Raw genomic sequence first — 17535 nt, forward strand, 5'->3', positions numbered from 1 at the left:
ACCAAAATTCAGAGCTGATGCCTAGAGCTACAGCATATGACCCCCAAGTGAAGGCACTGCCCTTGCTGCTATGCCTGACCCAGTGCAAGTTGGGTTGACACGTTGAGGGAAATACTGCTGAAGGAGTGCTTGGGAGAGCTGCCAGGAACTTCTGCCAAATGGCTTCAGGAGGCAGAGACTCTCAGTCATGTTTTTCCTTAGATGTACTGCTTATATGCCCACCTTTCCTGAGGCTCTGTGTATGCACATCTTCCCTTGTTCATTTGCCTCCCCATTGGGAAAGGACTTCAAGACACCCATACTTAACCTCAGTTCCTGCTGCCTGCTTGTGAGTCAGGCATCCTGTTTACTCAGTTTTCTATCATCCCATTCTCCCTCTCATCCAAGAAGTGGAGGAAGGTGATAGGGAGATGGGAAAATGGGGAGAGAGGAACATTGCCAGATAAACAAGGCAGTGGAAACACAGTCCGAAGGGGGATGGGCAATGCTTGTGTGAGTTCTACCTCTTTTCCCTGTTTGGTTCATGTATGAACTTTGTGGCCCTATTTTTAAGCTGGAGTATCTTCAGCAGCTTCCAGAGTTTCCTAGAGAAACAGAAGACTATCACTCTGACAATGCTAAAGAGGCAGGACCCCACGGAGGCTGAAGGATGCGCTCTTCTCTGTGGGATGCAAGCACTTGTCTGTGCCAATCTCCTCCTGCAGATGCTCTGCTTGCCATGACGTGGATGAGAGAGCTTTGACAGTGGCACCCCAGAGTCATGGAATGCTGTGCTTTTCATTGAAATTTCCAATTTCTTCAACTGGCCTGATGAACTTGGTGTAGCATATCAATGGTAAGACAAGTGTCACCCCTGAGCTTGCTGAGCTGGGCTCTCTCCTTGAGAAACCAGTGAGTCCTCTCTAACTTGTGTCTTCCCTAAGTATTATATTCTTGGTGCTAGTCATCTTCCACAAATACTTGCAGAATGGTCATGGAAATAATTTGAAGTTATCTCTTGCTCTGACAGATGAACTGCCAAGTGTGAAATGTCTCTCCACTCGTGGTGTTTATTAAGATCCTTCTGGAAACGACATGCATCTTCCAATGGGCTTTAGGTTGGCAGTTAATAGCTGAACATAAATGTGAACTCCTGCTTGCAGAGCTAAAGATAAACAGCAGGAGACAACAAAGTACATCTCAGTCCCACAGATGAAGTGACATCCTTAAGAATTCTTTTCTGCTTTCTCCAATTTCATGGAATGTGTTTAATTACTTTCCATTATAAATGAGACTTAAATTAGACAAATGTGCTCAGAAATCTTCCCTTCATTGCACAGTTATATTAGCTTTATGATGTCACAAATGCTAGAATGAAACAGTTATATTCTTCTCTTTATTGGCTAAAATTTGGCTGTGGTTGTAAATCCATGGAACTCAATTAGATTACACCAGATAGCAATCTGATCCTGTTTGTTTAGATCTTGAGGTGAAAAGATTTACTAAGGGCTCTAATTCCCTTATTGCCAGAGTTAGTTAACAAATTCAATTAAATAATATTCTGCATTCAGTGTCATGAGAGCTATTATCAAAAGTGGAGGTAAAGGAGGGTCAAAACCTATATGGAAGATTTTCCTCTCTGCGTTAGATATTCATGGCATAATCTGAGAATGCAACATGACAAAAATGCTCAGCTTTTGTCTGGCCTTCATCTGACCTAGATTCTCTCTCAGGCTGGGTCTCTCTGTATGCTTCATCCAATTTCATATTCTTCAGGTCAGGCCATTTATCCATTGTTTTCAGATTTACGACCCACTTCGTGCCTCATGTGTATGTCACAAGCAGTGAGATTTGGCTGATTTTCACCTGCAAAGTGTGGCTTTACTCTGACAGCCTTTCACATTCATTCACGGCTTCAGTTGGATGAGTTTCCTGGGTGGTCAGTGGGTGGTATGGCTGTCCAGAGCTTCAGACTGAGCTGCATAGGCTCCAGGGAGGAGCTTCACAGCAGTGGGAAGCAGAACAGGCTGCAAGCACTGGATATAAACATATCTTTAACTAATAAGCTTATGTGCAGCAAAGGAGAGTCAAAGCATTCCACTAAAACCTCTGGGATGAAAAGTATTACGGAAATGTAAGATGTTCCTGCAATTGACTAAATTAACATGGTTCGGTACCACGTGGGAAGGCATTGTTTAGAATGACAATGCACGTTTGCTTAATCTGGAAAAGTCATACCTGTTCTGGAGCTTTTATGGGGATTCTGGGGAGGTGATGAGTAAAGCTGACTCTAGTAATTTGTAGTTTCCTTCTCCAAATGAAATGAACTCAAGATATATGATTATGTCAGTGTAAGTCTGCAGTATCACAACTGAATATATTACAATGGTCTATACTATTGTAAAACTGCTGAACTTTCAATTAATTCCATGGATTTACTCCAGATTTACTGTCACTAGGAAAAGAATCTGTCCTAATTGTTATTCACTAATGCACATAATCAAAAGTCCTCTTTGTCCATGGGAATCTGTATTTATAGGTACAGATATACTATGAAGCTAGCTATACAGATGTTAACACTGCATCACCACTGTAAATGTGAAAGTTGAGCATTATTAAGCCAGACTGCTTCAAAACACTGGTTCTGGAAGATGTCATTATAATATACTGCATCCCTCAGCCAATTATGTGTCTTTTGACCCAGATCTCATGCATCCAGAAAAACACTTCTTTGGAGTTCAGCTTGGATCTGCTTTTCCCCACAGCCAGTCTTTAACTGAGCAAAGTTTCTTGAGCTCATTTCTATGAATATTGAGTGGATATGTCAGCAAGTTTGTTTCTGAGCCCTCAGAGATCTCATTTGCTCTGGCGTCTGCAGTCTTCATCAATTTTACTGTGTCTAGCCTGGAACATATTTGTACCCATCCTTTCACCTGTTTGTACATAAATGGAGGGCAATGGCTGAAGAATGAACAAAATTCCAGGAGAAACACTTCATATTCTCTTTATCTGTTTCCTATTTTCATGCCCCCTATTTAATCATGATTCATCTCTTTCTCTGAAAGGAGCTTGAAGAAAGACTGAGTTAAAACTGAGCTAGAACCTCAGAAAATTGGGCATCACGAAATGCTTTGTTTCTTCCTTTACATATAACACTGCTGAATAGATATAGTGCTGACAACAATGAAAAATAAAGCAAGAAACTGATACGGAGAGGTTGGAGCAATGTGGCTGTCAGGTTCTTCAGTGACTTCCAACACTGTTATAGAGTCCAGAAAAGCATCTCGTTTATTAGTTTCTGGGTATATGTCATTTTTTGTTATTTGTGTTACTGCTGATTATTATCCCTAAGTTATTTTCAGGCAAAAATGAAGTGGGAAAAGGAGAATAATAGAATAGGAAGGCAGAAGTGGCCTCAGTGAAACATAACCTGTCTCTTTCAGCAGCTTCAAACTTATGCCTAGAATAGCTGGCCTTTCCAGGCTTTTCTCCCAGGCTGCACATTTTCTTCACTTCCTTGAGCCCATACATCCAAGGGAAGTGTTTCACATAAGAAAGGAGTTTCTCAAAATGGACAAGGAAACCCCAGGAGGTTTTTTAATTCAAACACCCAAAAGTGTAACTGTGCCCTAAAGGAACGAGACAAACTTTGGAAGTTTCTGAACACACTCAGTCTCTTTCTCACCAAGTGCCCTGGACTGGGAGAGACTCTTTCTTCCATATACCTTTTTTCTATCCATCTGAAGAAGAAACCTACAGGGGACATCACCTACCTGCAAAACCCTCAGATTGCTAACTAGGTGGATCTGTGCATTTTCATCCTGTAATAGCTTGCTGCTTTGCTGTTTCTTTACTCCGTGCTCATAGGGTGATGTCGAAAATGTCATCCCTTCTGAAAGCTAGAAGGAAAGGACAATGTCACTGTGTGATGTGTAGGGACTGTGACAGGAAGAGAGGCCATAGATATAGGTCTGGTGTCACTGATAATACATGAGGCAGCATAATGGGAAGTCTCTGGAGAGAAAGGCAGAACTTTAGGGATTCTGGACAGGTGGAATTCAGTCCTCATTTGGGGGGCCAATTATACCATTTGGTCCAATATATCCTGATGTTTCACCTTCTTTCATGTATTAGATAAATTCAAACATTTAACCTTGAAATGACAGAGATGCTCTGGCTGTTCTTGCATGGCCCTGCCTAATAAATTTAGACCTGGGTGGGTCTACTAGCCTAAAGTATCTGGCCCCAAGTCTTGCAGGGATGCTGGTTTTATTGCCAGAGGAACTTCTCCAGCTAAGGCACAGACTGAAGAAAATAAGTAGTGGCTCTGATAGTATAAATTTTAAGCTTTTCTGGTTCTTGATTCAATATGACCTTAAATTTTTATTCTCTCAGTCACCAATGCCTTCATTGGGAGTGCCCATTCTGAGATATGTAGCACCCTACATTTCATGAAACAATTAGACATTTGGGGGGAGTGTCATTGTGGAAGAGAAATTCCAGTATGACCCCTGCCAGCCAGACCCACTTCCTTGCATCAAATGGGGACAGCTGCTGGAGAGAACACAGAGATGCTAGAACAGTTTCTTTTTGTCTCCTCTTGAGAGGATACTCCAAGAACCTAAGCAATTCAGTCATAGTCTAAATGCTGTACAAATATTGGTAACTAATTTGTATTCTATGCTACTCTGATAAAGCAAACAAGTAATTTTGTTTATACAATGAAGGCTCTTTCCCTACCTGGATATATTAAATTAAAGTTTGGGCCAAGATCATCTAATGGTCTTTAAATTAGAGTGAAAATATGGATGTGACATTTGTGATTGAATTGGCACATGAAATTTTGTGATTGTGTTTATGTCAGTGGGATTCTATTAAAATACTGCATTTATTTTTACACTACATCAGGTCTCACACAGCGTGGAACTCTGGCACGCGGTTGTCAAGAGCCAGACAGATTGTTTTGGGGTCTTTTGCTGCAATGGCAGTGGGACTCCTGCAGGACATCCAGCATGATCCATGGCCTCCTGGTACACCCTTAAGCAAGCCAATACTGAACAGTCCTGCTCCACTCGAGTGTTAGTGCTTTCCTGGTTACCACTTTTTGCCTCCCTAGTGCTCTTGCCTCGCACCAGTACTTCTAGTTCACTGTGCACACTCCCAGCAGGGCTCAGCCCTGAACTAAAGCTCATTCTTGAGAGCTTCCTGGCACTTTTCCTGGAATTCTACAGGAGTCTGGGAGTGAAAAATGCCTATTTCATAGAGCTGAAAAGGCAGAGGGCAGTGTTCAGCCTTTCTCTTGCTACACCAAATTCAGCTCCACCAGGCACAACTTCGCTTAAGGTCTTTCATTTTGTTCAGTGAGAACCAAGCTTCAGCAATTGTATCCTGCTGAAATCAATGTCAGGGACTCAAAGGCAGCTCTAACATTTGGCATCTGAGCAGGATCTCCCCTATTTACACGGGGAAGGCACTGGGCAGCATCCAGCTTAGAGCTCTGCTTGCTGCACAACAAAGAAACATGGGTTTGTTCAGCTTTCAGTAGCCTTGGAGCAAGACGCTTATCTTCAGATGCAGCTCCTGTTATGTAGAGCTAGCCTTGGAGAAGGCTCTCAACAAATCACGGGGTTCTTGTTTGCGGGGCTTCTGCTGGCTTTATATCTCTGTGCTGTGCTCAGAGATATTGCATGGGAGGAATAACAACTGCTCTGATGGCATTTGCTGGGATCCCCTTGACGGCTGAGCAGGCAAGCTGGTGCTCCCAGTGGGCTGGCCTGTGTTTCTCCTCGTAAATCCATGGGAAGGTAAGGGCTGAGAACAATAAAAGAGGAGGGTGGTGTGTTTTTTTTTTATTTTGTACGTGGGGTGGGCCATGGGTACAAAACACAGGTTTTGCTATTTGTTGCAGCCTCACCTTTGGGGTCACAGTGTCATTCCTTGTATCTTCACATGGCTCCTGTATCAGTTAGGAAGTCAGTCCCTCAATCCCCACTAGTAGGTGAAAACTAGTAGGCAAAGATTAAATTTCACGTGCCCTGTGTTCAACCTGACAGCTGCCTCCTCTGGGGCAGAGAGACTGTCACACACTGATACTGCTCAGTGAAAGCCCTTTACGGCTCTGATCCTTGCAGTACCCCTGGCTTGCTTGCTTCCAGCTTAATTTGACTTGTGTTAGCACCAGACACAGCTCAGCTTTTAAAGTCAATCTTTGTCAGAGAGGGCTCTGGTGTGAGGAGCTCACCCCACCGCCACTTCTCTGCTAAATCCATCTAAAACCACACTTGCTCACAGTGTGCTTTGAAACAAAACCATTGTAACCACATATTTATTCTCTTTTACATCTCCATGGCATTGCCTCTTAGGAACTCAGCATGTTTTGTTTGAATTATAAGATGTTCTTAATACTGTGTTTGGATTGTGTTCTAAAGCATTTCTATTGTTGTTCTGCAGTGCCCCAAGTGTTTTGGCTGAAAAGTGCTGTAAGTACAACTAGATTATTACTTTGCTTAGGTAAACACCAGAAAATAGCTTTAGAATCATAGAATCATTCAGATTGGAAAAGACCTTTACAATTATTGAGTACTTAAGTGCCACATCTACATGACTTTTAAATTCTTCATGGGATGGTGACTCCACTGCATCCCTGGAGAGCCTGTTCCAGGGCTTGACAGTCCTTCCAGTGAAGAATTTTTTTTCATATCCAATCGAAACCTCCCCTGGTGCAACTTGAGGCCATTTGCTCTCATTCTTGTTACCTGGGAGAAGAGACCAATCCCCACCTTGATACAATCTCCCTTCAGGTAGTTGTAGAGATTGATAAGGTCTCCCCGAGCCTCCTCTTCTCCAGGCTAAATATCCCCAGCTCCCTCAGCTGCTCCTTATAAGACTTGTGCTCCAGGCCCTTTCCTAGCTTCTGTGCCCTTTGGACACACTCCAGCGCCTCAACGTCTTTCATGCAGTGAGGGGCCCAAAACTGAGAGCAGTACTTAATGTGAGGCCTCACCAGTACTGAGGCATTGGCAAATGCATTGGAGTAAACTCCGACTGTATGCACAAGAACCCATGCCAGAGTTCACATAAATAATCAGCAGGGAAATATACACTCATACATATACAACAAAATTTTATTCATGACCTTGAAAGTCCAGTAGATGTCAAGGAAGCATGCTGAAAAGATGGCCTCAAATTTCTCTGCCTCTGAGGTTCTGAGGTTAATTTTGAATGCAAATCTGAGCTCATTCATTGCATGTCCTGATTACTACAACAGCTTCTCTTTATTTTTTCTCTTTTGATTACTTTTGTTCAGCTGCCTCAAACCATGAAAATATTTCTCATTTCTGGCTTGCATAGCCTGCACCCACAACAACAGGAAAATCCTGTTAAGCCAACTGAGTTTTCCGTCCTTGTGAGAGAAAGTCTGGGGAGAAATGTTCATTAGCTTGTGGCAGCAATAATTCAGAAGGCAAACCAAGTCATGTTGTGAAGCACCTTGGGCACTCTCTCATTTCCTTTCTTCCTTCTGAATATCTATCCCCGTGAGGCAGGAACAGCAGACAGCAGTTAGGTCACAGTGAGCCATGCATGAGGATGCACAAGGAAAGACACCAAAAGCATGTTCCTTCCAGGCCAGACAAACAAGAAGACTTGCTGAAGAAAATGCAAGACTCCTTTACTGTACTGGTGGTTGCTCATGTAATTAAAATGATACTGCGCAGAAAAAAACAGATGCCTGAAGCCTTTGCCTTTCCACAAGCAGATGCTGGCAGAAGATTTTTAGTTCAGTGGGGAAGTGGAAGAGGAGGGAAGAAAGCCAGATTTTAATTCAACTTCATTTCTTTGCTCCTGGCCCATGGCTTTTGAGATGGATTTTTTTTTTCAGGTACGCATTATTTGGCTTATTTTATCTGAAATACTTTAGCTATTTCCCTCTCCAATTTGGCTAGGAATAAAGCAAGGAGTTGAGGTGATCAGTAGGAAAAGGAGCATAGTTTATTTTGGGCTGCTAGGCCTTGCTCTTTGCTTTTATTTTGCTGTGTCTTGATTATTTTCATATATGGCTGTGCCTGCAGAAATTCAATAGGAATTAAAGATACTTCCAAGGAGCTCAGCATTGTCCTTTACTGAATTTTCTGGGAACCTGCAGTGTAGGCAAGGAGAAAATCCTGCTCTATATCCTTATTCCAAAGACTGGGTGATGCACAACAAATACGAAGATTTTGTCTTTGTCTCTTGACTAAGAGTCTCTCATTTACCAAATTACTGAAGAATTTTTAGTATCTTAATTGCCATATGTAGAAAATAAAGTTGTATTTTTACCAACTCCTCACAAGAGCCAGACCACTCCCATCTTTTGGGTCTCTTTGCTAAGCACCTTCAGCATTCTCTTCATTCCCTCACATCTGCTATACTTTGTGTCCTGTCTTAGTTGGTACAATTGTTCTCCATTTGCAGGATCAGCTCTGCCCAGTTGTGGTTGGAAGTGCAAGTCCAACACCTCCCTTTCTTTTTGTAAACCCAGCTCCACAAATGGATTTCCCTGGATTTTCTCATCTGGGACACTTCATCCCACATGAGAGAATTTTCTTCAGTCCCTCATTAGACAGTGTGTCCAACTTGCCTAACTGGTTAATCATGGAGCCTGTGCCTTAATGCTCTTTTTGTGGCCATGTTTCAGTCACGCTTGGTTACACAGTGAGATCTCCTAGTGCTCTATCGCTCTGCAACACTCCACCTAGGGAGACAGAAAGGGATAAGGACTGTCCCTTAGGGAGAACTCTTTTCCAGTTTTTGATTGATGAAATGGCTTCAACTTTGGATGTCAGCAATGGTAGAGGTTAAGCGATTCAGCATCCCAAATTTTTCACCATAGCAACAACACTCCAAATCCAATCAAAATTATAGTTTTCTTTCATAATTTATTTTCTTTGCACATTTTTAGCTCTCATTATCCTCACTACAAGTCTCTGTGGATCCACATCTGTTTTTGCCTTTTAACAGTGCCTAAGTCCATGTCTACAAGCACCCCTCTCCAAACATCCCTTTGTAGCTCAACACCTGTAGGCTGGAGCTGAGGATTCATCAGCAAATAGGTTGTAGAGCTAAAAATTACCCCAAGCAAGATCTGAACTAAATCTTTCAAAGCTCTGAGATCACAGTGCTTTAATTAGCTATCAGACAGCTAAGCAGTCTGGGCCCTTGAAACAACACCCTGCAAATAGGTGCTCTTGTGGGCTGAGTCTTACTGTAGCAGAAACTTGCAAGATTTTCATCTATCATCTCTCTTGCAAACTTTGCCATTGCTTTTGAATGTAATGTAGCAACAGTACAGCATAAAATAAAATAAAAAAAAAAAGAAAAGAAAAGAAAAGAGGAAAAAAACCCCTCTCAGACTCCAGAGAAGAATAGCTCCTGCCATTTCCCTTTTGTATCCACTGCTGAGGTATTTGAAAAGAGCCAGAGATAAGTAACCTCATGACTACTACAGATTAACAGGCTCTGAGGTACCAAACACGGATTGCTGTGCTGAGAGTATAATGGCTATTGAAATTCACATTTATACAGACATTTCCATCGTGGCACTGCAAAGAGCAGGGTGTATAGAAGGGTACAAACCATAAATGCTGAGGCCATGCAAAATAAGGCAAGGAGCAAAATCCCTGTCACTGGGAAGCAGCAGGACACTGACCAGTTCCTGCTGTGTAGGAGACCCTCTGCAACTTCAGGTTATGGATCTTTCTCAGAGACAAAGGATACACTAAAGTTTGGAAAATTACTGCCAGAGGCTTTCTACAGGAGAGGGAACATGAGTCCCTGACCTGCAGCACTGAGTGACAAATTACCATGAAGTGCTTGCTGTCCTGGTAGGCTCTCCAAGGCAGATCAGAGGCACTGAGAGACTTCTCCCAAGTGATCCAGGGAAGCTGTGGAGCACAAAAATACAACAGAGTTTTGGGGTTCTCTTGCAGCCCTTGTTTTTGCTTATGGTGTGTTTTGCAGAGGGATGGGATGTCCCAGGGATGGGACTTCATGGAAGAGGTGGTATGGCTTCTCATGTTGCAGAGGCACGTTGTGTGGCTGTCCTTGACACATGGCTTGCAATGTGCCGTGTCATCTTTTTCCGAGGTGTGTGTCAGAAAGTGCAAGAAGCCTTTGCTGCTGTTTAAAGCAAGAATGGCTTTTGCTTTCCTTGCTTTAGCACTGGAACATGAGAGTCTCAAAATCAGCTCCACTGGGGTTGCACCAGGACAGTGACACTGCTTATTCTAATCCATGGTCTGTGATGCAAACTGTGAAGCATTTTGCACATAAGTGAATTCAGCTTTCCCAATCTCCTCAGTTATAAGGTCAGTAGTATTGTTCCCATGCTATGGCTGAGGAAATGGATGTACTGAGAAGAAAAGTGCTTTTTCCAGGGGCACCTAGAAGACCAAGGACAGACTTGGGAACAACAGAGATGACCTTTCTCCAAGTCTCCAGGTCTAATGCATACATGTAATTTCTCATTAAAGACACGAGTTGGTTCTTTTTGCCTTTCCTCATACTGTACAATGTCTATACCCACAACCTCTGAAAACCTTCCAAGCATTTACAGTGTTGTCTTTCCAGCATCCCTGTAAAAGAGATACTAGAGTGCTTCCTTTCACACCTAAGGAATAGCACTTCAGGCGTTTATGGCATGTGTCATGCCTTTGGTTTGAAGAAATCCGTGATTATGTAGAAATTTGAACTGGTAATACATAACAGTTGCATAAGTTCCGGAAGAAAGCACTGTAATAACCTGGTTTTTGATATTTAGTTGCAAAAACCTTAATACCTCTTTTGTCAAGGGAGTGAGGGACAAGCTCTAAACCAAACTTTCATGTATGCAACTCTCTGGGGAGCAGAGTTTGCACACAGTTGTTAGATCTCACTTATATCCACACATTTCTCTCCAGCTGCTCCTGTTCCTGAGCAGGAAGTTGGAATGTTGATTTTCATCTCTTATGTACTTTTGATTACCTGATCCCCAAGGAAAAGAGGGATTAAAAACCACATCAGCAGATTCCAAATGATGTGTCCCGGACAGATCCGTTCTTCTCCCTCCCTCCTATCCTGCAGCTTTCCCTTCTCTAAGTACAGGGAGATTTCAGAACAAAGGTGAGTGATTACAACTTCTGTGATGGTTTGTGTTATATATATACCCCATCAGAAAAATGAGTAGTCTACACAGCACGGGGTGCTTGGTGCTGTAATAGTAGGGGGTGTAAGTCATGACTGAGCAGCACTGACAGAGATGTGTGGTGGTGGCACTGGAATACTAATGTGACCTGGAGGTCAGGAGTGAAGAAGCTGGCAGATTTTGGTGTGTGACAGATTTTGATACCCAACACCTTTGTCAAAGAGGTATGTCCTTACTCCATCGGAGCCATCAACACTCACAGCAAAATCATTGTGTCAGAGGGCAGAGAGTTTCTCCTAGAATTGCTAAAATTCAGTATTGAACAATTAAAGATTAAAAATAACTCCACAGCTGTGTCTATTCCTCTCTCTAAGTAAATGTTTACTTTCTTTGTATCTATTTTAGTGGCACTGGTCAAGTCAGCACTCAGATGCAGCAGAACTGAATGAGTTATTGCTTTAGCCCCCTGGGTCACACAGGGCACATGGACATGATGCAAGAAGGACCTGACTTATTTTTACTGGAAGGCGAATGGGGAAATGATCCCCAGGTCTACAAGTGGAAGGAGCCAGTCCCACAACAGTTAAGGCCACCAGGCTGTCTTATTAAGGTCAGATCTAGTATGTCATGTTGAAGGTAATTATTCCACTGCTTATAATTTCAGTACATTTGAATCTGAATATAAAATGAGGCAATTTTCTTCCTGGGGATAAGAGAAATGTGTGCCTTTGCAGAACATGAGACACAATCACTCTCGGACTGGCCAGCTTTATTTCTTCCCAATGAGGCTCTGACTCCTTAGGGAATAAGCTGAAAACTGCATTTTCAACGGAGAGGGCAAGATACAAAGAAGAAAGTTTTTCTTCTGCTCTCAGGAGTGTTGTGCTTGGATGGTGGCCTGTTGCTAAGTGGCCCTATGGGAATGATTCTCAAAAGGATCATAGTTCTGTGGTCCGGGAATTTCATTCCCTTTGGACTTCTTTCATCTCTTCATTCAAATCCTACCGCTGAGACTGACCCTGTAAGCTATTAGTTACCCTCAGCTACCATTCTTCCCGTTTTAAAAGCAAGGCTGATAGGAACATTAAAAAAACAAGGCTCTTCGGACCTGGCAAATTTTGTCATTAGGTAAGTGCAAAATACTCTTTTTTTTTTTTTTTCTTTTCCCCCTCCTCTTTTCTTTGTGGAGTGAATGGGATTGGATTCTTTGTTGCCTTGCAGTTTACACTGAAATGTATGCTTGTGCCAAATGCCTATAACTCGCTGCCAAATCCAAAGAGTAGCATTTTGTATGTTCTTTGTTCAGGCATGAATGCCTTGTGCAAGGTGCAAAGCAAGACTATCTTAGATGCTACAATAGTCCCAATCACAGAATGTTACTAGCAAATGCTAGAACACGGTAGCACATTTCCTTAGTTCTTCTGCCTCTTGTCTGATGACAGGATTGCTGAGACTGAGCACAATTCTCACCCTTCAAAATTCTCATAAATTTAGAAAGCTACTAGGTATAAAATACCACATCCCATTTTTTTGTTCCCTTGCAACTTGCAAACAAAATTTAATTTTTCAGCATCTGAGCCCGTATAGGAATTATAACATTACCAGTTTGCACCCTCAATAATTTTTGGGTGTCCTATGATCACCTATAACTGCAGCACAGAACAGACAACAAAGGATTCAGTATGCACTCTCAATTAAAACACTTGTTACCTCTGATCCATTTCATACTTCAAATGGAATGAAAGATTTTTTGTTATACAGGTATCCTGCACATTTTTTTTTTCCCAAATGGTATATAGTCCTGTAAAGCATTCTGGGTGATGGCAGTGCTGTCAGCAGTGCACCCTCCCTTAAGGATTACTCTCAAAGCGAGTGCTCTCTGTTATAGCAGTGTAGGGGCTGAGGCTCAGGTTATTAAGAAGAGATGTTCTTGGGGGATGAGAGGAGGTAATAGCCGTGGAAGAACTCCCCTGAAGGGAGAGTATTTCCTGCTTCTGCAAGTGAAGTTGTCTTCCTCTGGTGTCCTCAGAAGGGCACGTCTATACTGTCTGCCAGTCCAAATCTGTAGGTTTGATGGCCCAGCTTCTTGAATCGTACGGTGTTGTGGGCTATTATCCTTAGAAAATGAGTGTGATCTATTTGCTCACAACATTTAGGAAGAAAAATCTTACCTGTAAAAAGACATGGCTGATGCTTAGGAGTCTCCAGCTGTTTTTTTGGATGAATCATGGCCAGTTATGGTTACTCCAGGCAGTGCTGGACATAACTGTTAGGGAGGTTGCACTCAGGTGTTTCTGATTCTCTTTTCAGCTTCTAACAGCAGAGACAGAGAGAGACCAGTTCCATGGGAAGGGGAAATAAAGGGACTTATGCTCCTTCTTGAAAAACACAATCAAGTTTGTCTAAACAACAGCAAAGCCTGAATTTGACATCTGTTTCTTAGGTTCCTGACCTGAAACAGCCCCCATCTTCACCTCTAAGCTCCTGTGTTAACTTCAGGGCCACTTCTTCACCTGATCCACCGTGGAGACAGGTTCTAACTTGGCACTGAGAAATGGAGAGGCTGAAGTGAGGTGGCTTAAAATCTGATCTCAGGGTATGGAGAAACTCCCTTAGCAAAAATTGCTGGACTGGGATCCTGTGATTTCTGTAAGAACGTGGTGTTGAATTACTCCTAAACACATGAATAAGTATGGAATTCACTGAGAGCATCAATATCTACCACAGGAGCCTGCAACGCTTGGCTCAGTCTGTAGCCTCCCAGGAGATCAGCTGGCATTTAATTCTGATCACTGCAGAAAAGTGAGGCTGAGCTTGCACCAGCGACTGACTTAGCTGATGTGTGTGAAAATGTTATTAAAATGGGAAAATGTCTCTCCTAATGGATTTTGTGTTGCCATTTAAAAATCCCATGTAAATGATGCACATAGGATTTGGAGTGGGGGGAACCATCAGAGATAATAATAAACTATTAATACGAACTAGTCAAGCTTCACTTAGAGGGATTAAGACTCAGTCATGTCTCATTTAGGAGTGTAGTATTAAGCTGTCCTTCAAATATGACAAGGTTTATGTTATCCCTGAGTTGTTTCCAAATGAGGAGGGAAATCTCAATTAATTTAAACTATTGCCTGTTGTCAGTCCTTCCTCCATGGATTTGGGAGTCCAACCTGATTCCATAATGTACAGCAGCAACAACGGACATAGGTTTAACATTGCCAAGGAAGTAATAAGTACCAAAAAGCAGTGCTGAGCATGGGAAGAGTTGTCTGAGGAAGGGGTACTAAGAGAAATGGGGAAGATGCTGCCCCATTGTCTGGGAGTCATAAATGTTGCCATAGAAAAGGAATTTGAAACAGTAGATTATTTTACCCACAGGAAAACAGAAGTTTATCTTTTTTTTCCTAGCACTTGCTAAGTGGAAAAGACCAACTCAGCTTCCCTCTAGCTGCCTCTGTGCAGAGCAGCTATCAAATTGTCTGTATTTCAAAGTTCTGGCTTCTACCCCTTCTCTGGTGATTCTGTCCTTTAATTTGGTGGATTCTATTATTACAAGCCCTTTTTTTTGTGATACCTCACATTAGGTATCCATCTGAGCAGCTGAATCAGGGAACTGACCTGTAATGTGTTTGAAATGTGTGGTATGTGTGAGTCTTCACTGTGTTGCACCTGGATTCTCTGATTTAGCTTAGCACCATACAGACATTCTCTTCTATTTACTTACCATTTACATTGTCCCTTTTCAACTCTGCTGTATATAATCTTCAGATATGTGCAGGAAGTTATTTTATCCTCCTTAGAAGTCACTTAATAAAATTCGACATTGGCAGCTGCAGCCATGTGGTGCAATATCTGCATTGTTGTCACTAACCCAAATGTTGTGGCTTTTAGAGATTTGCTGCATTAGCAGGATGGGATCTGACCATCCTTCTCTTGTACAAAGAAATGTACCATCTAAACTCAAGATACTTCCACTCATTAACAATATAGAAAAATCAAGCATTTAAGGGATTCATTTAATCAGCTTGCCATCAGCATTTGTGATTTCAAATGATTTTGCGGGGATTGTGCTTGCTTAGGATATCTCTTCAACTTATGCAAAATATCTTTCTGAAATGTCTCTCATGTTAAGAGATGCAGGCTCAAACTGCTGCTTTCTCCACAAATGTATCCTTAATTCCGATTTCTTTAGTCCTTTGCTGTGATGTTTGCAATGATGTTTGCAACGACGTTTGTGATGCTTGTCCCTTGTTTTGGGACTTTGTTGTCATTGTCTCTTCCATGTTCTCCCAAGGGGAGCTGGAGGCCAGAGTTCCCAGAAGAACATATGAACACAAAAATTTTGAAAAAAAGGAAAAATTTCATCCCTTACTTTTACTGTGAATTTTAGCTAGTGTGTGACTTTTTTTAATACATTGAATTTTGTAATAAAATCTACCTTTGAAAACCAGTGTTAGCAATTAATGAGGCACAGCAGCTAGGGATCGAGAAACATATTCATTCGTCTAGAAATCTATACAAAACCAGCACAGTTTCTGGCGCAGAATTTTTCCAAAAAGCAGCTTGTGAATGAATTGTAGATCACTTGAATTAATTAACAGGTTTTCAGAGTCAATTTCCAATGGTGAATTAATGTCAGAAAAAAAAATCTCAAATCACCGAACAGACACTTCATAAGGAATAAATAGACTATAAGCTAAAAATTCAAGTAGTTATTTATATTAAAAAACTTGCTCAACTCCACTGAGATTGAGCAGTTCACCCTTTCAATTCTAGCCCCATGCACTCACACACACATACACATACACTCTCACTCTCTCTCTCTCTGGACAATTTAACTCTTGCAACATCTTGTTATTAGCCATAATCATTAGTGCCACAGTCATTTTGCTGTTCCAGTTCCTCCTCTCTCATCTTTCCTGGTTCTGCTTGTGCGCTACAGTGATTCCTCTGTGTCTTGTAGAATTAATTTTAAACATGGAGACTTACGTGCTTCAGTCTTTAGATGGCACCAAAACTGAATGCACTAATTAGGGAAGCTTTATGGTATCTATTATTTTCCAGTCACAGATAGGCCTGCTTTTTAGAGCGTGTAAATGTTGTGATTTGGAAAGGCTTTCTATGACTTCTACATATGCTATCTGTAGTACTAGATCTTACATTGATTAAAGGGCACCATCTAAACAGAAGCAATTGCACCAGCAGCTTTGAAGTGCACACTGTGTTGGCAAAAATCTTACTGAATTGAACTGCAAGATTTTGACAACACAATATAATCAAACTCTTGAAATATACAACTAAATGGCAAGGTTGTCTGATGTTGGTAGTGGTTCTTTCAATTCCTTCCTGTTCAAGTATATGAAGCAGTCAAATATTTTCCTTTCATCTCAGGGCATTATTATCTTTAAGGAGTTTGTGTATGTACCAACTTCAATTTGTCTAGGTGGTATTGACTGAAAGAAAGCAATGCATGAAATTGCATTTCTAAAGAACCAGTGCAAAATGATAAGAAATTAAAATAGATGGAGACATTAAGTGCTCCCCAAGGGCAATAACACTGGTAGTTAATGGTCAGAGATGTACAAGAGACAAATCTAGGAGCTATTTACTATATAAATCCTTACAGGCAGACTTCTGGTAACTGGAGCTGTGGTGGAGGAAGGTCTGAAATTGTTGCTTTCTTTCAGCCCTAATGCTAGGGTGATCACTGTCCACCCAAACTGATCCCTTCTGGCCCTCAGCCCATCCCATATCCCAGTGCTTCTTGCTAAACTGCTTGCTGCTTTAAGAGCAGCTGTTAAAGCTCAGTCAGAAGACCAGAGTCTTGGAAAGCTGAATGACTCTAAAATTATCCAAGTTCATTTTTCTTGAATTTAAATTGAATTACATACATTAACTCTTGTTTATTTACTTATATTGCACTTCCAAGAAGAGCACTTCTGTGGCTAATGAGCAAGTGACCCAGAAGTTTTGCATTATAACAAGTGTGAACTTTAATGCTAAATACTGAAATCTCAGGCTTGGTTGGTTCTAGACTTACTCAAGCAAAGAAAAACTCCAGTGTATGCAAGCATGTTTTATTGTCAATTCATTCTGTCTCAACCAACTAATGGTTTCAGTTTGCTCAAAAGAATGAATCACATTCCTTTTTTCTTTTTTTTTTTTTTTCATATTCTAAATACACATTTAGTAACAACGAACAAGTAGAAGAAAGGCAACTCAACCAATCTGCTTAATATTGGCCTGAGCCAATAGCCAAAATTTGATTTAATTAGAGAAGCAGTAGGCTTTTCATTATCTCAGGTGTTACTAATTTGACAAATAAACGACACATGTATTTCAGCTTCTTAGAAACATCTCAGCTTTCCCTGGGCATTAAAAAGTCTGCTCCAACCTAT

The 17535-nt window shown here is 41.5% G+C and overlaps 1 long non-coding RNA gene across 2 annotated transcripts in view; it reads left to right on the plus strand.

Moving 5' to 3' along the window:
- Positions 1-5626: 5626 nt before the first annotated feature.
- LOC114064752 overlaps positions 5627-17535 on the plus strand; it is a 36515-nt gene continuing 24606 nt past the window's right edge. For both annotated transcript variants that reach the window (XR_003572804.1, XR_003572805.1), the window contains exon 1: positions 5627-5783. This is a non-coding gene — a long non-coding RNA (uncharacterized LOC114064752). The remainder of the gene's footprint in view (positions 5784-17535) is intronic.

This window comes from Empidonax traillii, unplaced genomic scaffold (assembly GCF_003031625.1).
Source record: "Empidonax traillii isolate 1590-97213 ecotype Southwest subspecies unplaced genomic scaffold, ASM303162v1 scaffold576:size640842, whole genome shotgun sequence".
In the NCBI taxonomy this organism is placed as follows: Eukaryota; Metazoa; Chordata; class Aves; order Passeriformes; family Tyrannidae; genus Empidonax; species Empidonax traillii.